The following is a 24,352-nucleotide window of genomic DNA, read 5'->3' on the forward strand; positions in this document are numbered from 1 at the left end:
TGAGCAATGACTTGCTCCTCAGTAACTACTCCGGCCTTAGCTACATCTTCAGTGATTCTTGGTAAGAGTGATTTAACAAACCATTCAGCTAAGATTTGATCCGGGATAAAAACTTTCACTAGTCTTCTTCGACGTCTCCACTCATGAATGTGATCTGAAATATACGTGGAGGTCGATTGTTGTAGCGAAGTTAATAATTCTGTACCGTTATCATATCTGACTGGTAACTGAAAATGAGTTAAGAATGAGGTAGCTAACTGGCTAAAATCGTAAAAAGAGGCCCGTGGTAACTCAATGTACCACTTGGCCGCGAGACCAATGAGCGTACGCTGAAAAAGACGTAAACGGATCGAATCATCCGAGATGGAATTTGAAGCACACCAGAGGTGGTAAGTCATCACGTGATTGGACGGATCCTCTCCAGACTTACCTTCGAACTTGGGTATATCGCTGGGCAACTTATTTGGCATTGACGGCCAGAACGGAAGATATTGAATTGGATCGTTCGTTAGGCGCGTCAAGTCTGGTAAATCCAAAGTCGCGATAAACGGTAACTGCCGGTTAGGATCTCTAAAATTCTGGGTCACAATACCAGCCCCAGGAGGAGGATATCCAGGATAACTAGGAACAGGAGTCGCATTTGGGATATTATACCCTCCTGGAAAACCAGGATTAACCGGAGCGTACTGGGGTTGCTGAGGTTGTTGATAAGTGTACCCAGGATACGGTTGATACTGGTAAACCGGTTGTTGGGCAGCTTGCCCAGGTTGATACTGTCCCTGGTACGGAGGTTGAACAAATTGAGGTTGAGTAGTAACAACCGTACTTGTACCAGGTTGGCCTATAGGCATCTGGACTGTGGTTTGAATCGTAGATCCAGACAACGGTACAGATGTCTGAGGAGTGGTTACAGGGACAGTAGAAACCGGAGCTGCCGATACTCCAGAAGTAAGTATGGTAGATGTGGCGGTAGTTGCTGCAGCCGTGTGAGGTGGAGTACCAGGTGCAACTGGCGGCTGAGTAACTACCGAAGTTACAGGGGTCTGAACACTTGACTGGACAGGTTGCGGTTGCTGGGGTGGACCAGGAACTACAGGTTGTCCTGCTTGAGGTACCGACTGTATACTTGGTTGCGACATCTGTTGACCCTGTGACGGATCCCACACTAACATTCCAGGGTACTGACCCGTAACAGGTTGAGGATACTGAGATCCATAGCCGGATTGAGGATAGGGTTGATAATTGTAAGGTGCAGTCCCATATGATTGCCCTTGAGGTGGTTGATAACTTTGACCAGAATATTGACCCGTAGGTTGATAACCTTGAGGTAAATACGGGTACTGGGGTTGACCTTGACCTTGAGGTTGGTATCCTTGAGGTTGATACCCTTGGGGTTGATACCCTTGGGGTTGCCATCCTGAAGGTTGCCATCCTTGAGGTTGCCATTGATACTGAGGTTGGCGGAAAAAGTCGTTTGTGCGGACACAACTGACCTCCCTAGGAGTCTAAACTCTCTAGCGACAAACAAGACAAAATGGAGTGATATTTCTCTAAATATACCTTTTATAACATGAAAACTACGAGTGTTTAGGCTTACCTTATTCCAAAACGTTGTTGTTGTAGTCTGTCCTTGCCGATCCGGATGAGCTCCTCCTTCATGTCAATTCCTGCAACCACAAACAATCAAACAATTACCAAGCACTTGTATTTCATATAATAAAACATATATTCAACATGCAGACCAAGGAACACATGAAATAACTCATTAACACAAGCTATTGAGAAAAATAAACCAGTTTGTATTAATAACGAAACAAAGAAACTCTTACAACCTGGCCTTGGTGTTGTGCAAGTTCCTCCCAGGGTCCATCAAGGGTTTTCCTCTACTTTGACAAAGCTCACCCACTTCCAAGTAGAATCAAGCAAAGACAATCTCTCCTCACAAGGCTCTAAATGGGAGTCCTAATTCCTGCAGCGTTTACCCAAAGAAAATGTATAGCTCTAACCTCTCCTCCCTCTGGCTCAATGTCTTTATTTATAGTGCTGTAAAGAGGTTATTCAGGTCCACTATCAATGGGATAATCCCCCTCTTTGGGTGGGATAGCTCCCTTATTGATGGGATAAGTTCCCCCTTAATAGAGATACATGAACCAACTGGAGGCGCATCCATTTCATCAAACCGACCTCTAGAAGGTTCTAGAAGTAACCACAAGTAACTTTTTTAAGATGAAACTCGCGCATTTTGCCTTTTACAGAAGGACGCACCTGTCCCTTAATATACAGAGCGTCCATGGACGCAGCTTTTGTGAACATGGTAAGCGTCCCCGCAGGTAAGGCTAGAGAGAACCTGCGACCCCAGAGATAAACACATTTTTTACAAGACTTTCTCTCTTCTTTGAGTTTGAGATGGATAGCAGAGGCATAAGACTTGCCTAAGAGGGTAGCATGACTGTTGATTTGAGCCATACTAACTGTAAGTGGTCATGGTGACATTTTTTAGTGTAACACACCTAGAGATAGTTTTATTAAAATAATTAATTATTGTTAATGGTTCCCTAAGTCTAAACTTAGGAAATTAAAATAATTAATGGGTATTAATCTAACTGTGAATGAAACTTCTAGAAGAAGGCGAAGATCAAGTCAATATGATCCTAGCCATTGATTATAATCTAATTTAAGTCATTGATTGATCAACGAGGGGATTATAAGAGAAGGGTTGATGGGCACTTGGAGAATACATCAAGAGAGATTAGAAGATCGAATTTCTAAAGCAAAGCAGCTGCTGGAGAGAAATTAGAAGTGATCTTTTGCAGTAAGGGGCAAGGATAGTTCCGGTTGGATATTTCTCCTGATCCAGGAATACTCATCAGAGAAGGAAGAGAGAGATCTGGGAGAGGCAGTGCAGTGGCTAAGTTGGCCAACGTAGGCTGACGCAGAGACAACACAGAAGCCTTGAGGAGGTCCAAAAATTCGCTGGAGGAATCGATATCAGAAGCCAGAAGCCGAGGTGTGAGACCGGGAGGTGAAAATCGAAGTTCTTGGGCAACAAATCGATCAACAGAATGGGTGATGTTCTCCTTAGAGGCTGTGATGTTGGGCTAACACAGTGACTACGCAGAGGCAACCAGGGGTTGTTCATTGAGTTGTTGGATCAGCTAGGATATCCAGTGATAGTGTGAGGTAATCTCACTTATCTCTTTGTCAGTGATATTCCCTATACTGGATAGCCAGGAAGGAATCCAAAGATTGTATTCAAAATTGCTACTGCTTAATAATAAAACCCTCAGCTGCTGCACTAGTTTCCCACACTGGGTTTTTCCCGGGACATTTGTTCAAAAAAAAACTATGTAAATGTGTTGTATTTCTTTCTTGCTCAGTTTCTTGTTTCTGCAGTTTATTTAAATGGTGAAGGCTGCGGTGTATTAGGTTCAATGTTTACTGTAGGAAACAATAAATAATTTGTTTAGAAATTAACAAATAGAACATTAATCAGTTGCTGCAGTAGAAATTTGGGCATCCAAATTTTCACATTCCACATATCGCAGAGAAGACTACACCGAAGGAGATGTGGGACGCCATAGTCAAGTTGTACAAGGATTCTTCCAAGAACCAGAAGATGATTCACAAGGAGAAGTTGAGGACAATCAAGATGAACAAGGCTAAGAATGTCACATCCTATTTCACCAGGATTCTGGGTGTCAGAGATGAAGTGGGTAAATTATGGTTCAAGTTTAAAAGGTGGGGAATTAGTAGTTAATGGCACATGACAACAAACATCCCCTAATTTATTGGTCCATGCCCATGACATGCCTCTGAGCCTTAAATTGTCACATGACAAGTAACAAGGCAAGCTTAGGTCTCATGGCGCACACTCCAGACCTCATCTCACATACAATTTGCAATGTGAAGGGATGGAAGTCTGTCAATGGCATGCTCCAAGCATTAGTCATGCTCATTTATCTTCTGATAGCACTGGTTTCTCTGGTTCATTGTGGGATAATGGTAACTATGTTAGGCAGGCTCAGGTGGACCACCAAGTCTCTCAGCAATGTAACCAGTGTTTTTGCTGTTTACTGTTTCAAGTGTTCTGTGGTGCTAGGGATCTCCCAGGGGAACCAGCCTCCTGAAAAAATTGTAGTTTGCAGAACCACCATCATTTCCAGGCCTGTACTGTCAGCAGAATTTGAGAGACAGACCAACCTGTGAATCTCAGAAGCTGTGAGGAACATGTGCATTGCAACAGGTCCTCAATTTTCAATATCATAGTTTTTTCTAAGGTTCGTGAAATGGGATGTCAAATCACTACACAAGTAGCAGAAATTATGGGTTTTTTTTGCTAAAATTGAAAAAGCAGTTAGTAGTTTGGAAGCCAAGTGTAGTCTCCTTCAAAAATTGACTCTAAATCTGCATAAGGGTGATCAGTCCACTAACCAAAGAATGACAACCTAGTACCCTACTCGTCTAGAGGAAGGTTCAAGGGATAAGAATCTGTGAACCAATTTGACAAAGAGATCGAAACTATGAACCAGCAAGCACAGGTATGTAAGGTGCTGCTAATCATTATTCTCTTTGTTAGTTTTTCATGTATTTCAAAATTGTTAGAATATATGGGGCCATTGCTGGAATTGAAGAAGCAATTAGCAGATGTAGAAGCCGAGTGTGTTCTCCTTTGGAATTTGACTCTGAATCTGCGTAAAGATGACTAGTCCATTAACCAAAGGATGACAACCTACTCATCCAGGGTAGAGTTCAAGGGAGAAGAGACTATCAACCAATTTGGCAAGGAGGTGGCAACTATGAACCAAGAAAGTGAACCAGCAACCAAATGTCTGAAGGATACTGCGAGTTTTTATGCTCTTTGTTAGTTTTTGTATTTCAGAATAGTTAGAAAATTAGGGATATATTTTAGGGTTTACGGTATTAAGGAACACTAGGCAAAGTTCTATAAGGATCAAGCCAATTCATGTTTTGGGCTTGTAGTAGGACTGCATATGGCCTGTAGAGAAGTTAGTTTGAGATTTTTTTTAACAATACAGTGATGTAACATCTGCTGCAGATGTAGCTGTAGTTTTCTTATCAATATAAGTTACCCAATTATTGTTAAAAAAATAAAAGCCTCAGCAAACCACTCAAAAAGTTTAAACACGATGCTCAATAGAGTAGTCACATTTAAGAAACTAAAACACTCACATAAATTTCATCAAGATCATATCTAGTTGACAAATTCTGCAGAACTTTCTTATCAATATAACTTAGCCAATTATTATGAAAACAATCAAAGCTTGAGCAAACCACTCAAAATTTTCAAACACAATGCTCAATAGAGTAGTCAATTTCAAGAAACTAAAACACTCACATAAATTTCATCAAGTTCATATCTAGTTGACAAATTGTGTAGAACTCTCGGTTCATGCAAATAAGCTAGTTTTGTCATACCATCCACACCCCCGGGCAGTGCTTCAGTATCTTTAGGGTGTGCATTTAAAGAAGCAAAAAAATATCATTTGCAACCCAAAAAAGTGCAATTAATGAAATAATTCCTTTCTATTTACAACAATATAATTCTCATAGTAATCAACTGCTAAAAAACTAGTTATAAACTATTATGCAAGTATTATGTCAATTAGGTTTAGCTTGCATGGTTAAGAGGAAAAGTTGCTATCCTTCCCACCCAAAGTCAAATCCTGCTTGTGACATGTTTTCTGTTCATGGGCCAATTAGGGCAGGCAAGGTACCAGCAATCTCTCTCACATAAAAGCTTGAGAGTGAGATGAGATGTTTCCAAAACCAAGGAAAGTAGAGGTGAGAATAAACGCAAATACCTTCAAGGATACTCATAGAATTTCAATGAGACAAATCATATATTCATTAATTCATTTCATTATGAATTTCTACAGCAAATGTTGACAACATATAACATTGTGCACTGCAAAATAGATGACTCATCCCAGTCTTTTGGCCAGGTAATTCATCTAATGAGAACTAGTTACAGGATAATTCGGAAAGTCGGCATCTTTAATTGGTGCAAAAGTGTAGGACATTGGCAATGTGTATTGTTGGAACATGACTTTCATAATTTGCTTCACAAATCTAATCGGTAAAGGAAATATATTGCATCAGTTACAAAAGATCTTTAATACAAAAGACAAAACAAACAAGTCCATAAATAGTAACATTGTCTTACTGTTTTTCCATTAGTGGTTTGAATTTTAGCTTTCCGTCCATTGATCTCTAGAACTTCTCCATCGATCCAGGCCTCTTTAGAATCTTCCACCCATACATGAGAACCTACAATAATGTGAATGGGAGCATCTTGCATTGAACCAAAAGATACCAATGCCAATTATGAATGAATGACTTAGAATACCTCATTTAAGAGATTTCAAAACAAAATCTTGACCAACATGCTTGTAACTTGTTAACCATGCATCGAAGTCCAGTGACAACATTCTCTAGATAAGTCCTACAAAGATGATCTGACAATCACAAAGGGAGTGTGATATCAATAAGGGATATTCTTGAGTTTATATTCTAGAATGAAAACTTCTCCAAAAAAATTATGTCCATAATTTCCTTCCAATTATAGTCGTAACAATGCAGTTAAGAGTAACTTAAGACATTTTCCCATTCAAAATTTGCACCCAGACAGGAGGACCTTATCACTATAAATATGGTTCTGTGGGATTATTTTTAAACAGAAGACCTTCAAAAGTGTTTTTGTCAAACTTCTCTAAACGTAAACATACTATTTTGATTTGAGTAATATAGAAAGATAGTTTCTTAGAAATGAAACAAGTTGTTGTGCCATTTTTCTGTGCATTTTCATATTTGATCAAGTTGTATATAACATATTGAAAGAGGGGAAAACTATGAAAGTTTGAGGGACCTTAACTGAATGGCCTGCTAAAGAAATTTGGCATTTAAAATAAGAAATGCAACATAATGCATGCGTTGTCCTTTTTCTTTCCTAAACGGCTGAAGCTTAACCATTCTTGTACAAATTTTATATAAATTTGACCTGGCTGATTAAATTCGTTGGTTCTTGAGATTAAGTGAATTTCACATTTTTTTCATATATACAATGACAAGCTACAGAAACTAGTTATTCAATCAAGGTATCAGTTTGTCAACTGCACACCTCGGTCTAAGGGAGTACAATAACTAGAAACAACATACAGTTGTTCAATAGGAGGACAAAGACTGGTTCTGACACAATATGGCAATTTCTCACTGCATATGCTGAGAACCAAAATGGAATGGTCCCCAATCAATTTCCTCTCTGAGAGGCATACCCATCACAGCGTGCAAATTAAGCTGCCTGCTACAAGGTGAGAGCAAATGGACACCAAGATAATAGTTGTCTCAGCTACTACAATTTGGACAGCAAAGACTAGATTTTCCAGCATGGGATAAGCCCCTCAGAGCCTTTTATGGCACTCCTCCCTAGTGCATTGGTACAAGAGCTTCTAGACACAGGTCTGAGGTGCACTGCCTGAGGTAGCTTTATTGCAGTCAACCACATATCATAACATACGATTTGTTGTCTTGTCCATAGTTTCACTGGCACCTAGATGTTCAGTTAATGGCTCATTCTTTATCATTACTCTAATAAATAACATCTATCCAGGCCCTATGGTCTGATTATCTAAGGGTTTTCACTATCATGCATTATCACCCTGAGGAAACCCTACCTAGTCCAATTTCACAGATCTGTAGGGCTATCACATCTCACACTGCTTTGGGGGTACAAATGGCTATCTCATGATTTCCAAACTGCCATAAAACACTATGTTTTCTACTGGAAAAAGGCCCTTGAATTTACAATACTTTGCTAAAATTCACTGTACAGTACCTCATGGTCTTAGGGCTCTTCAAAATCTACTGCAAAATTCACATAACCTGAAATTTTAGTCCAATTTGGCTTTAGAATCTGCCCTCATCTTGTACAAAAACATTATACAACTAAGCTCACAAAATAAACCCCAAAAGCAAGTATGAACTGCAAATGCAAGCAAAGGCACAAGAGAATGCATTTCACCCCTATGGCAAGCTTTGACCTAAAGCTGGATACATGCCATTGAAAAAGAGGAAAACTTGTGGAAAAAAATCTCTGTAAATTAATTGTGTATGCAAATTTCGGACAGAAAAGAATAATCAAAGGACCTTTCTTCAATTGGCTATGACACTAGTATACACTATACATCCCAACAATGGAAAGATGGTGCTTGAAACTTTGATAGAGACAAAACATTATTGTGAATCACAACTCATAAGGGAGAGGAAGTACATACAACATTGGTACACACATTTGCATATCAAGAAAGGTGAAACTGGAGAACAAATTCCCCATTCTCTATTTAGAGAGAGAGTCATTGCAACCTAAAGCACGACAAAAAAGGCCAAAGGAATTGTATTGGCAACTATATGAAGGAAACATTTGATATGCCTCAAAAACTTCGCATAACAAGCTCCTAGCCTTTGTTAGTGATGGAATATGCAATTTTATAAGCATTATAGAGATATAGATTCAGAAGAAAAAAGCATACCAAATGTTGCATTCACTTCCATTCTGTCCAAACTCCAAAGTCTAAGATGGAAATGATTAACCCTAATACGGGTGTTACCGCTCAAACTAGCAGGGGTCCTAGGAGGGGATCCTATAGAGAAACTACTAGGTCAAGGGGCAACAATGGAGCAATAGCCCATTGTCACCTCAGCTAAAACTCCCTGCTCTTTACGAACTTTCACCGGTGGGAGGAGTCTCGGTATGAGAGGAATCACAAGAATAGATGGATCAATGATAAGATATGGGGTGATTCCTAAAGCCTATTCACAAGAGAGACTCAATTGAATAGTGTTAAACACACATGGAATGTGAACAACAGATATGAAAGATAAACATTGAATTGCATATATTATTCACAATGATACATATTTATAATACATTGGAGTGACCCTTGGTTTCATATTCCAAGTGGTCTCTTGGACTCCCTTTGACTGTTCAACTTCCACACCAACCCTTAGAGGATTAGGTGTCCAACATTCCCCCCTTAATCCGAAGGGGTATGTGTGAGTCCAAGAAGAGAGATGTAATACAAAATGTGCAAAAATGCATGGCAGCACTAGGCTGAATGTGCTCTCTGAAATGTTGGCATAAGGTGGTGGTTTAAGGATGACCACCAACATTGGAAGGCTTAGTGCAGTTCCCAGAATTCTTCCAAGTCTGGAAAGAAGCTGAAGTCTTCTACTAGAGGAAGTGCTCCTAATTATTTCGAGACCTTCAACCTGGAAGAAGCGGTCTAAAACCTGCATAAAAAGGGAGAACCTCACGCTGAAAAGGGAGGTCTCAACCTACGGTGGTTTAAGGATGACCTCCATCTCTGGAATGCTTAATGCAATTCTTGGAACTCTTCCAAAACTAGCAAGAGGCTGAAGTCTTCTACTAGAGGAAGTGTCCCCAATTCTTTGAAGAGGGAGAAGCTCAACCTGAAAAGGGAGGTCTCAACCCCGCATAGATGGTTTAAGGCTGGCCACCAACCAACGATATGCTCATGGGCATCTCTGTCTCTGGCTACAACTCTGAATCTGGTATGGCAAGTTGTGGCTCAGGCTCGCTTGATGTGGCTTTGAAGCTTGTATATGACCATCACTCCCCCCCCCCCCCCGCGTCAGATACAAGGTGAGAATATGGGGAAAACTCAACTACAAGACCTTTTAATATTCTAGAAGAGATTCTGACATATGACTAAAATATCTTCTCGATTGTTGAAGCCCATTGCCGAGAAGCGATCCATCCAAGATGAATCTTTGTTCTTACAAGAGGTTTGTTTTTGAAGCATCTGTTTGAGGAATGAGTGGTTTTATGATAGTGCTCACATGGATGAAGATCAAAACAGTGATCTTTCATATGGCTAACTCGGTCACAATGTTGGCATTTAACAATCTGTTGTGGCTGTTGTGGAAGAGGAGCAAGATCTGGAACAACTGAAGGTGAACTGTCACGAAGAAACCCAGTACTTTGAAATTGAATGGGCTTGGAATAGTCTGGAATATGAAAGAATGTCTCCTTATCATATCCAAGACCTATTTTGTGCTTATTGTGGACAAGCTCTTCCCAAGGTCTGATGATGGGCTTGGGAAGTGCAAGCTGAATTTTTGCGTCTTTCTGCAAATCTGCTCCTTTATCGGGTACTAGATCAACATTATTGATTTGCTGCTTATGGGAGTCTATCTCAATGTTCTGAACAGAAACAGGTTCAGAATGATGACTCCACTGTTGTAATTCTTCTTGTTGTAACTTTGACTCGAGTTGAAGAAACTCGATTTTCTCCTCTGCATCTTCTAAACAGATTTGAATATTAAGGAGAGAGGCTTTGTCAATTTTCACTGTATCATGGTCAATGGAATGTAGCAAAGTTTTTAGGAAATATAAAACTTCACCAATTTGAGCCATTTTTCAAACGAATGTAGTGCGTTCATGATACTTTGAGTCCCTCAAAAAGCTAACTAGATTAGTTTATTTGTATAAAACAAGCTTCTTGGAAAAATCTGTCAAGTTTCTTGGAGAAATATGTCAACCACTCCTTAGAAAACCATACCATGTAATTTCATACCATATAAATAATATACCAAACTTCTCTTTTCTTCTTTTTAAATCTTCACTTTATAAACCATGATCTTATAAAATTACTCAACGTACTTTATATGCCACTTATACCACCAATACATTCACTATACACTAATATATGAACCAATCTTCACATCGCACAGTCTTTAAAAAAATGGGTCCACATACCATTCACTGCACCATTCAAAAGGATTTCTCAAAATGTCACTGCTCTGTCACTGTGAATGAGAATGTCACAGGTTATATTCGGTTGTTGTTATTTAGTCCCATTTTCGTGGCTAGCTTAGTAGAAAACTGCGGTTTCGAATTAAAAAACTCTGCAATTAACATGGATGACAGGCTATGGCTTGAGAACCGTGTTACAAAGGCACTGGAGGTGCTATTGAATCATAAGACTGTCAGTGGTATTCTTCACACCTGTGCAACATTAGATGTTGCAACACAACATTCGAAAAGGTGTTGTGAACGCCTTGTGGCAGCTGGGGCTATTGATAAGTTGTGTCAGCTTATTCACTCGACCAATCGCAGTGCACCACATGAGGAAGTCTTGAAGCATGCACTGTTTGTATTGTCCAACATTGCTTACTATCCAGAACTAGCCCAACTTGTGGTGGATACCCCTGGTTCAATTAACACAATTGCTGAACAACTTTTGAGAAACAAGGATGAAGGTTTTTCGAAGGCAGCAAAAGTTTTGAAGAAGATTTGTGCAGTGAAAGATGGAGCTAATGTTGTTCGGAAATTGCCTGCTATCATTCGCAGGCTGAAGTATCTAGCTCAAAATTTGGAAAGAAAAGTTGAACTTGAACCGAGAAGCTTGGAAAGGCTTCCACAGAAAGCACCAGAGGCAACAAGGAAGGTAGGAGAAAGAAGATTGAGGGAAACAATTTCACATCACCGGTCAATGATTCATCTCTTGCAATGCATCACTGGTGAACCCAACGTGAACCGAACACGCAACCTTCTGAAGAGGAGGGTCAACAGATACCAAGGAGGCAGTGGGACCATAGTGTTGTATGGTATTGCAGAACCGCAGCGATGTATGGTATGGTATGGCTGCAGAGCGAGATCGAATGGTGACCGGTGGGAGTTGAGGAGTGTAATATACCATGTAAACTGTGAACCGGAGCACGGTGTGTAGAGCAGAGCCAACTGGGAGGTGTTGGAGCGCAGTGAGGAGGAGCGCTGGTGTGATAGGAGAACCGAGAGTCGAGATACCACAAGAGGTGAGGAATGTTATTACACGGGACCGGAGCCGCACAGGGGTGTATGAGGCGTTATGCCAAGAGGAAACCGAAGCGGTGGGAGAGGTATGGGGTGTTAAACTTGGTTGCCCGAGCAATCATTAAGACGACAAACTGTTTGCCATAACCATCCCGATTCGTCTGCATATTGTGTTTTTCAGGCTTCATTAAAAGCCTGAGTTGCTAGGAATAAAGTTTCGAGCCCGTCCAACCCTGATAGTTCTCGATCAATCTGAAAGGAAGGAGAGTCTTGGGTTTCAACACCCGCTAACTACCCTGCCCTCTTCTTTCACCCATAACCTATATGAATGAATAAAAACATATGGTCTGCTGGAATATTTGGAGGGCTCATATTAGGCTCGGTTTGACAATGTCTTTGCAGTCATGCAAACCATGTGAAATAAATACAAAAAAAAACATTCTAGTCGTCTTGCTCAGTCCACAAAATGCAAGGCCATAGAATAATGTAGTGAATGTAAAGAATGCATAGAACATCAAGTAAAGGACTAGCAAGGTAGGTCTGACCAGCTTGGAAATGATGCGACGGGAAAGACAAGCGTGGAGGAAGAGTAATAGACACGTAGTGTTGTGAGACCAAATAAGGAGGAACGATTCTGCAGGGGCTGGCAGAGCTACAACAATAGCAGAACAAAAAAAAAGGAGTTACGACTGAACAAAAATACCTTTGGCAAATAGGCAACTTTAATTTAGCTTCAAATAAATTCAGTAGTGCAGGTCAGTGGAACAGTGCGCAGTAAGAAATATGCAAGCACACAACAATGGAAATTCTGACACCCAGGAAGGCAAAACTGACATTTAGAGAGTCCACAAAACAAGTGGCTCAAATTAGAGCAAGGCCATAATTCTCTTGCAGCTCTGATACCATGTTAAACATGCATGGAATGGGAACAACAAATATGAAAGATAAACATTGAATTGCATATATTATTCACAATTATACATATTTATAATACATTGAAGTGACCCTTGGTTTCATATTCCAAGTGATCGCTTGGAATCCCTTTGACTATTCATCTTCCACACCAACCCTTAGAGCATTAGGTGTCCAACAAATAGCTTACTTGCTTTAGAAGCAAGGTGATAGGCTCTCTAAGAAGGGCTAAGAGGATGCTTGAGCCTAGGTTTAGAGGATATGCCTTGACAAGGGGCTCCCTAGACTTAAGGATCCTTATGTAGCAATGGATTCTATGTAATCCTTGTGGAATTTAAGTTGTAGATTTGTGGGACCACAGAGAAGCCAAGTTGACCCAAACTAGGTCAAGGGTATGGAGTTGATTGTCCACAGAGGGGCCTAACCTAATTAGGGGAGAGAATAGGATCAAAGGACTAATTTTCTTTTAAGATGTGAATGCAATGATCCTAATGAGGACACTAACCCAATCCAACCTAGGGAAAGAGTTGGTCTTATGGCTAGGGCTTTCTCTATCTCAAGATTCCACCGTCAGATTCGCCTCAAACTTGGAGGACCTCTAGAGAAAAGTCCAGCGCATGGGTGGACCAAAAATCAAAGGGTTTGGATGGCTACAATGAAATTCGTTTGATACCCTAGGTGACCTACTAGGGTTAGGCCTAGAAGGAGAAGGAAAAGGCAAGAAAAATATTCTTTCAAGTGATCACCAATGGTTAGATCAGTGCCTTTCCTTTGGGAGAGATGGAGTCAAGGTGATTTTGTGATTTGGAGAGACTTAACCCAATCAAGGAGACCTCTAGGCAACTTTTCATGGAAAATTAGGGCATGAGAGTAGCTGCCAGAAGATTTTATACTTCGATGTGCAAGAATTGATGACTTATCAAGGTGTATTCAATGAAATTACCCTCTAGAAACATTCATTCGTTATACATGACAGATGTAATATATGCAGCACTTCAAAATTCTGAAACTTCCACAATTTTGCATAAATTAGGGTAAATTTCAGATCTAAAGAGCGAAAATCCCATACATGATTCATGTGACAAGATAAAAGTAAAGAATAGGCATGAAAAAGAGCACTTAAATGTACAATGAGTATATCCAATCATCAAATCAAGACAAATTTGAAGTTCTAAGATCAAGAGAATAGTATCCAAACATCAAAATTCATCCATGAAACCAAACTCATCCTCCAAAAGGGAATGCGAAATTCTCACAAGAGCTACTAATCCTAAACAAGTGATGATGAGAGGAATGAATGAGTCTCTCATCAATTTATATCCTCTCTAAAGGGTTTGATTTGCCTAATTAGATCTAATTAAGCCCCAAATAATAAAATATTGTGCAATAATAACATCCCTTGGTGACAAGCCCACCAAGATAGCTCAATAACATAAAAAGAGGCCTCTCAAGAGGGAAGAATAATCAACATAATGAGTCGTTGGGCCATTGAGAAGGCCTAGTGGACTCCAAAGTGTGCCATGGTGAGAGAATGGACTCCAAACATAGTGGAGGGTTGGACCCTTGATATCTAAGCAAGTCACATGTGGTGTCCCCAAGTGGGTGTGGGGGCACTATGACATCCTCATGGATCTCCAAGTGGATCGATAATGCTTGTAAACCATCTGTAAGGGCTAGGATGATGACATAAGCCCTCCCTTTGTCTCCTGCAGTGAGACACATCCTCATTTAGACCCTGGAACCTCTGCCAAGTGTGTGGTACAAGTGTGAAGTCGGTTGGGCATGGTGATCCAGGTGCATCATCCTCATCCAAAAGGTGGAACATGAGCAATCACTGAATGGTGTTGGGGATCCATGAAGTACTCTCTGCTATGGTGGAGGTCCATGGCTCTCAACGCTCACCCTACAAGTGCCAATGTGGCCTTCTGGAGGGCTTGGACCCTGTATAAGGAGACAAAACCCCAAAATGGAGACCCACCTACAATCCTGCATAAGATCCAATGCATCCCCTTGCCCTCCAATACAACAAATCATTAGAGTAATCAAGTAAAAGAGCTTAAAAATCATGGAATCAAGTGGGCATTTCATGGTGGCATGCCCTTCCATAGTGGGATTTGGCATGTACTGGTGTCTCCAATCTCAATAAGGGGGTTAACCAAGGACCCTATTAGGCGGTTTCAATTTTTAAAGAGGGTGACATGTCCATGGTACATCCATCAATGGGTAGATGGCATGTGATATAGTGATGGAACGAAGAAGGGATCAAGGGAAGGATCTACGCCACATGTCATGGTACAAGGGTAGCTATGATGAGGGAAGCCCACACTTGGGTATATGAGTGTAGGGGAGAGCAAATCGTGGTACATGAGTTACCTCGGCCATTGTTTTTTTTCCACCCTTCTTCATATCCCTTTTGTCTTTGATTGATTTTTCTTCATAATTGTTCAGTGCTCTCGAGGATGAGAGGATGATGTGTTGGATATGATAATGGATACCCCCTTTAAGGTACATTTTGTGGTACATTTCCTATTGAGAGTGGCCAAATTATGCTTTTTCTTTTCTTTTTAGCTGCATCAACCTCTGGGGCATCATTCTAGACCTGACCCAAGGTGTGGACCATAGTTTTTAAAACCGACCTAGCTAACCGGTTACCGGTCTAACTGGCTGGTCAGTAGGGCCACTAGTTGGAATCGGCTGAAAAACCCAGCTAAGGAGGAACTGTGGCGAGAATTTGGCCCTAACTGGTCCTAACCGACGGTTTAGGACAAAACTAGCCAGTTTGTAGCAAACCAACTGGTTTTGTCCTAAACCGGCCGGTTACCTGCCATGCCCATCGAGGACCCACAGTGTGGCTTTTCCAAGGTAGTTTAGGGGTTTTGGAGGGAAATTAAGGAGTCAAACTTGCAGTGATTCAAGTTGTGAGCACAATTGGTCTGTTTTTGAGTGCATACACACGAAGAACAGAAACCGTTTGAAACAAAAATGGTTAAATGATCTTGTTTTCGTGCAATACAACCTTCGACTGAGGAGGAACCAAATGATGAACAAAGCACTTGATCTAGATCCCATTGTGTTGGACGATATTGATCCAACATCAAAATGGGTGGAGGAGACTGAAGATCCTGTGTTTGAAGTTGATTTTGATATCGACGTGGATTTAGCGGGGGATTAAGCAGATATTGTGGCAGCATCAGAACCAGGATCAGTAGCGGCATCAAAGAAAGGCAAAGAACCAATGGAAGGCACTAGTCGTGCAGGTCAACAAACTCGTCCTTCCATTAGGTCCACTTCTGTTGTTATTGGTGGCATTGCTACTGAGGTTGCAGATCAGGCTGAGGCATCCTCAGACTCTGAACCAGATGATGTCTATGTAGCTCCTGATGATGATCCTATGGCTAATAGTGGTGATGAACTTGATGATTGATCACGTGTACACTATAGACTTGTAGTAGGCTGATGGCCTCATAGCTTGCAACATTGTTTTTGGACTTTATAGGCCATTTAGAGCCTCATTGCTTATGTATTTTGCTATTTTGTCGATGATATGTATTGCACTCGGTGCCATTTTGATATATTCACCTTTACATGGTATATAAATGAGCAAATTTTGCATATTTTGTCTCTATTGGCTTGGAATCATGGTTTTAAATCTTAAAAATAGTTTTGTTTCATTAAAAATTAATTATTTAATGTATTTTTCTAAAACCGGTTCGTTTAGACCAAACCGGTCCCGGTTAGACCAATTCCGGTCGGTAAACCGGTTCATTAGGTGGACCGGTCTGGTCACCGGTTCTGGTTTTAAAAACAGTGGTGTGGACAAGGAAAGGGGGAGGCTAACCCTTTGTGGACCCAGTGGACAAATGTGGACCCGGATGGGAAAGGTGATGAATGCGGTTAAAATTAGTGGAGGGGAGTGATGTATATGGTGTCGGGAAGTGGGACCATGCAACCAAATTCGAGATTTCCCATGTAGCGCCAACCCTAAAGCTAATAGTGAGTAAAGGAGATCCCACAGGACTAGGATAGAAGGCTAACCATCGAATCAGGTAGAGGAGACAAGAGTACAAACCTAGCCCACTCTTTCCATTGAATCCTACCACCAATCCATGCCCAAAAGTGTCCATGATAAGTAAGCAAAATCACTCAACTACACCAATGAAAAGCCATACCTTCGAGGTCAGGAGGCCCAGCTTCAAACATACGATCATAGCAAATGGGTGAGGGACCACATGGCTAGCTCAGGTGGCAGAGATAATGGCACATTGAGCTATCTAGTGGTTGCAAGGGGTTGTTGGCTGTCGACTGAGGACCACCTAGGAGAAAATTTTCTCCTATGCATACTACCCACAAGTAGTGGGTAACAACGGGCATTTATTTCGATCACTACTACTTGTGCAAAGAAAATTTAGGCCAAAAAGCAAGTTTCTCTCGAGCAAACAAAGCTCTGGCTCAGAACAATATTCACAACAAGTACAAGGTGGCCAAGGTAATTTACTATGCTACTTAGGAAAGAGATAAGATGCCTAATGTCACTATTTGGATTTGGTTCAACGCTAAGCGAAAGAGAACAATCATCAAAGGTGTATATCAGAAAATGATTGGCTTAAATAAATGGAAATTCATATTAATTTCAACAAAACAATCACCTTCTAAACACTTTAAAATTAAAATAAAAAATTCTTTGTAATGTGCTTCTTGACACCTTGAAGATCTTGTAATTTGTACTTGGGATAAAAAATCACAATGGTGACCTAACATGTAAATGATCATTTCATTGAGTTTCACAGTCCCTAGTTGACCCTGGTATAGGACCTTTCAGCACCACCAACAAGGCCATCGCTAGGTAATTTGTCAATTATGTGAGTAACATTGGGTGGCATAAGCCATGGTTAATGGTCATGATAGTGTGGTGATCCCTGGTCAATATGGTAATGGTTATATTTCTTGTAAACAAATGTGGAACCAAGGCTTCTCTCCTTCGCTCAAGCTTTGATTTCATTCATTTTGCCAACACTGGTGTGTAGAAGATGATATTGTTGTTGTTTAAATGGAAAAATATGGTCTAAGGCTCCTGCAACTCACCCTTCATATATTCCACTCCATGGATTTGAGTTGAAAAGAGGTGACAGGTAGATTTTGTTGGGATGAAAACGGCCATAATGCCAGGCACAATCAATATAAAACCTTTCTTAGATATATCAATCCACATTGTCTGACTTCATGAAAGGATCAACCAAGGTCTAAAACTTTGCTCAGGCAAAAAGGACTGATTGGTCTTGTCGTTATGGCATATGTTTGGAGATTTATCAAAATGTTATGCATAATTGGGTACTTGCCTTGGATACTTGATTGAAATTTGATATGAATTTTGGCATGCAAACTTTGTGAATAATGCTAAGGTGACCTATTTGTGTGGGATTGGTTGACATTAAACATCAAAGTACTCCACCATCCTAATGCATTCAATGATTAATAGTACAACATGTATGATGAAGTGACATTGGATTGATCTCCATCATCCATTGGATCCCACAGTGGGCATGCAAACTGGGGAAAATGCAATTCACAGTAGGTCTAGCACTTCACTATCACGTGCCTCTTGCTTCTACTGTCAGTAATTTCACTCTGCATGCAGCAACTTGGTGAACCCTAATTGTATGTTAAGCATTGGGACTAGAATTTCCTGATTTGGTATCAACTTAGTCCTGGTTATTTCTAGAGGAGGTTGTTGGACTTTGGGTAACTCCTCTGTTTTCGAAGCATTATCACTTTGCTGGAGATTTTTCTATTCTTCTGAGTATTAAGGCATCTTGAGAGGTTATGGAAGTTGATCCCAGGAAATCCCATCAAATCAAATCTTCTCCTGCCTTTGCAAACCTGCAAAAACAACAGCTTGACCAACCCATAGCCTAGAGACTGAATTTGAAAAGGATGAGAAGGTAACAAATGTTGAAGAAAATGTAACTAGGTTTGGTATTTATACATGTAATTTTGATCTTTGTACTTGTAAAGAAAAAATATTTTTGTGAATTATAAGAATTAGTTTCTTACTCATTCCATAGATCTAGGAAAGTCAAAGAGTCAAAGAGATCTTCTTGGGCATTTATGAAATGTATATGAGTCAACCTAAAGTCAAGAATGACCTTGCAAGACCAGCGCAATCCTCTTGAAGACAAGCAAGCAAAATGATGAAGAGAACAGCCAAGTCGGCCAATAAAATTGATATAAAGAATAGACATGTCATCTCAAATGAAGTGACTCAACAGTTCATTAATTCATGTCAGCTTGAATGCATGGGCAAACACCTATAAATAGGCAGTTGGGGTCACCGTAAAAGAACGTAGAAGCATCTCACATCTCTCTGAAGAAATGCGGATGGGTACAAGTCTGTGACTTCGCATATTCTGAAGGAGCACTCTCTCGGATAAGCACAATATAGATACCATCTCGAACTGACCTGAAATCTCGAAAAGTAGTCTCAGTCTCCTCCTCATCACAGGCCTCAGTGCATTGCTAATGTAGTCTACTCCTCAGTGGAAAAGAGATGATAAGAATCCCGGTGTCATGATAAGTGCAGTCACAAGTATACACCCTCGGCAAGAAGGATCTTTATCAAACTCTGTCTCGAACTTCAAATATCATAAACACAGTGACAATTTTGATGATCACTGTCTCACTGTCTCGGAATATACATGGTAAAGAGGATCTCTATGATCTCTATGTGATGAAGCAGCAATGAAGCTCATAGTTATGACGAGTCTCTCAATGGAAGCACAATGATGTTGCAACATTAATGAATGTCTTCATGATGCAGTGATGATGATGATCTCAGCGATACAAAGAAGAGGATTGGTGCCTTGGTCTTGGAGTGGCTCAGTCAGTCAAGGGTCATGGTCTTGGTGTTCGTCAATTGGAATCTCTATAAGAAGAATTTTGTGTGGGTTTTCATCTCCAAGAGTTACGGAAAGCCAAAATTTTGTGTCCTTGTCTCTTTGTTATGATAGCTATTTGATGAACTAAAGAAGACACACTAATGTTACGAAAAATGCTAATAAGCTAAACGTTAAATTCCTCACAAATAGTTATCATGTTAAGAAGAATCTCATTAACTCCATGCCCTAGATTCTTCAACATGGTTTCAGAGCTATGGTTGCAGTCTAAGGAAGGGCATAAAAGAGACACTTAAGGATCAGCTTCAAGAAGGACATCAGAAAAAGTTGAAGGAACTGAAAGATCAGTCTTCAACAAGAAGTATACAATAGCAAGACAATTCAAGATCAATCTCAGTTAAAGTGAAGTCTCAATGCTAGTACTCAAAAGTTGGATCACTCTGAATCTTCAAATGGTACAAACAGGTACAGGACCTCAGTGATGAAGTTCTCCTCTATCAATCTCAATAAGCACAACAAAGTATAATATCCCAGCATTCTTGTGATCACAATACAATCACTATCTCGACCTCCTCATAATCGCAGTCCTCAACATACGAAATGATGTCACTGCATAATATATTATTAGCATGCTCATGATGGAGAGATACTAACAAGTCTTGGTATCTCTGTCTCGGTAATCTCTCGGCATAAGAATGATGGCTTCAAAGATCCTATAGCACCACTTAGTTTCGATGGAAAGAATCATGGTAATCCCACATTAGTGAACAATCTCATACACAATCTCGAATAAGAAACTTAGCAATACTACAGTAATATATATATTCTCCACACAGCCATGACAAGTAAGATCTCGATGATAAACACAATTACATTCTCGGTCAAGGAGTAGTCATGATCCTAACATAGGTTATGATCTTAGTGAAAACTATGAAGAGACAATGCTGATCTTGATAGATAAAAAGGCAGATCTCCAATACACATCTCAATAAAGACACAGTGATGAATTCGGTGACAAGTTCGGCCTCACAACATAGTGCACAATTCGAATGAAGAACACTCATATACATCATTGTCTTGGTACAGTGTTACAATGATATACATGTCACAATTCTGGATCTTGTCTATAAACATGATCTCCATAGCATGATGCTCCGATCAGAGCATGAATTTGCCGATGTTGAAGTATAATAAGGTCCACTTGTGGAAAGGCAGTATCACGAGCATGTCAACAATGTGTTCAATATAGAAGGAGTCGAAAGAACCAAGAAGATGAATTAGGAATCAAGATGATCTCAAGATCATAAAGCAATTTCATTGATGACAAGATCACAAAAGTCATGATGCCAGAAGGTCTCCAAAGAAGTTTTAGTAAAAAGGTACTAGTGGTTCATCATGGGAAGCTCAAGCAAAAGAAGCATCAAGGTGAATATCTCCTATTCACATGCCAAGTAAGTATCTTTCATGTTTTTGGTTTAATAACTTTGTTTTGCAAGGAAATAGAAATATTGGAGGATAGTCATAGTCCTCATGAAAAAGGAAATATAAATATTGGAGGATAGTCATAGTCCCTATGAAAAAGGTCCTTGCATAAAATAAGGAGGATTTTCATAATCCTCATAAGAGAAATCATTGATGTTTATGGAAAGGTCTTTGAAGGTCAAACAATGCTTGAATGTATCAAGAGACTCAAGGAATCATATGAAATCACTCAAAGGTTCTCACATGCTAAAAGAGGAGACATAAAGAGAGATATATGAAATTCTAGAAGATATATTCTCTAAAATTATAGTAAATAAGGTCACATCACTTAGACCCACACAAAAGCTTGGTCCTCAAGCAAAGCAAGAGAGAATAAGTATAACTAAGATTCAATGCTATAGAAAGATTTTGGAAGCTCATAACACTGGAAGATGGAGGAAGTTGAAGAAAAGGGCCAAGCAAAGAGGGAGTAACAAATCTCTCCTATTAGTAAGATAGTATCCCTCACAAAAACGGTCCTATCATAAGCTCCTAAATCTTGTGCTATAAGATATGACAATGATAATAAGATGCATCATGGCATCATGGAAGCATTAGAAACAAGAGCTCGTGACATCACCATGGGAATCATGAAAGACAAAATCCATGGCAGACAAACATGTAGGATATAGCTCTTGGGAACCTCAATGGACATTGAAGGAAAGGAAGAAGTCATCTAAGACAAGGTTCATCATACATCAAGTCAAAAAGGAAACATCTACCAGTTGGGGATATACAAGATCCTCAAAATGCTCTGATGGAATCCTCATCATAGGGTTCACTAATCTATAGAGGAAGCAAGTGTTTCAACAGGAACTCCAACTTACGGAATCCATGAGATGATGATGCGATGACATAAAGCAGATCAAGGGAGTGAAGATCTCTTCAATCAAGGAAGCTGCTAGAAGAAGCCTCGATGACCTGAAGGTAAAATAAGGTACGTATGCTTGTGTTTAATATTATAATTTCATGTCATATGGTTGCAGGTAACATGGGTCATTGCTTCTATCTTAAGAAGCATGATCAAGAGAAAGAGGATCTCCTCATCCGAAAGGACGCGGAAGGCATAAGTCACACTAGATGAAATCAACATAATATGTCCTCATATGAAGTATGAGGTGGTTGACTACAATGAAAAAACTCTTATTAAAAGCTACTAAGAATGGAATGTGTGAGGAAGGAAGAGATAGTGAGATATGCAACCCTGATGAAGGCGATCAACATCCAAAAGATCAAGAAGACCTGACTAGAAAATCACCTGCAAAGATATGAAGACTAATGGAAAAGATGAAGACCCTTGAAAATGGATATCTTTGGGAGATGTTTCAACATGTTTGAAGGATGTTGATACCTACAAAAATATGTCATGATGAAGAGCCATCTCTTAACGTATGATTTGATGTAATATGATGTTTTGATTTCTTGAATAATATTTGGATAATGTAGGGCTACTCGAACAAGAGTTGTAAATACAAGTACAACTAGCATTCATGTGATGGATGGAAGAAGCATGATGAGAAAGAAGTAGTCATATAACGAAGGTTCCAGATATGAAGAAGGCCACTTTCCATGAAGAAAGGAATGACATGATGAACTAAGGAGGAAAGTGATCGATGGTTGTTGCCCTACAAGGAAGAAGCTCAACTAACTTTCATGACATCAAGGAGAAAATTTGATCAAGTAGCTGAAGGACCCACGAAGAAGAAGTTGTTGATGTATGGAAGAGTCCCTAGCTAAAATGAAGCTCTGACTGATCCCTGATCAAGAGGGAGCTTGGATTAGATCACCCCTGATTACAAAGGAGTGACAACTGTTTTTTTCTAAATCATGTGTCATGCACTAGACCAGGACTAACAACCGTAAGTGGAGGTGAAGGCCACGAATGGAAATGTCGACACATGATAGACACAACATTCTTGTCTTCACTTAGGAAGAAAGAATGGAGGATTGGGTGATCATCTAGCATCCGATGCTCTTTGAGGATGTGTAGGGCATTGAAGGTAAGAGTAGGCAAGAGGACTGATATTCTTTAAGGGTTGGGAACTCAAGATAAGGATAGTTCTAGAATGTCTACCTTGAGAGACAATTATGAAGGTGTCTATAGTCATTGGTCTCGCCAGCATTGTAGCTCATGGTCTCGTGGAGAGATGGATTTGTTAGTCAAGGCCTTGCACTATGACAATGTTGGTTGATATGATGCTATACAAATGGGTTACCAATCTGATTCTTCTTAGAAATTCTTCAGATTGAGAATGACCAAGTACCATTGTAAATACCTCCCTAGTTAAGAGGGAGTGTTGAAGAAAATGTAACTAGGTTCGGTATTTATACATGTAATTTTGATCTTTGTACTTGTAAAGAAAAATTATTTTTGTGAATTATAAGAATGAGTTTCTTGCTCATTCCATAGATCTAGGAAAGTCAAAGAGTCAAAGAGCTCTTCTTGGGCATTTATGAAATGTATATGAGTCAACCTAGAGTCAAGAACAACCCTCCAAGACTAGCACAATCCTCTTGAAGACAAGCAAGCAAAACGATGAAGAGAACAGTCAAGTTGGCCAACAAAATTGATATAAAGAATAGACACGTTGTTAAAATTGGCAACTAGGGCCAAACTCCATGTGGGTCATCTTATTTAGGAAGCGGATATTTTTCTTGAATTCCTCTCATTGAGAAGTGTAGGATTGATCTAAAGATCATCCGATTCCGATAAGTATTGATGGAGTTATGAATTTATTTGTGTTATAAGACAATTCGACAAGGTTGGCCAACACCAAACTGCCCCCACTTGTGCTCAACATTTTAGTATAAATAGAGGTGACCTTCAAGTCATTTTGATACACTCATACTCTTGTGATCTCTCTCTTCATTCTGTTTTGGTTTTTGATGAAGGAGAGATCTAGAGGGAATGCCCTAGGCTCTATGCTGCCCTAATGAAGAAGCCCTAACACAATCAATGAAGAACCCTTAACACAGTCATGAAGGAGACTTCTATAGCATAGCAAGGATAAGTTCTAACTGCCCTAAACGCAGGTCTAGAAGGGACCCTAAGCAGTTGTCCTTAAAAGCCCTAAACGTTGTCCTAGGAAAAGACATCTAACCGCAGAGAAAGGAGGGTCATGTGGTGCCATAGACGCAGATGAATGATGTATAAAGGAGGCCTCAATGTACCCTAGCA

This window comes from Pinus tabuliformis, chromosome 3_2, assembly GCF_031772625.1.
Source record: "Pinus tabuliformis cultivar Carrire ecotype Pingquan chromosome 3_2, CPIR1, whole genome shotgun sequence".
NCBI lineage: Eukaryota > Viridiplantae > Streptophyta > Pinopsida > Pinales > Pinaceae > Pinus > Pinus tabuliformis.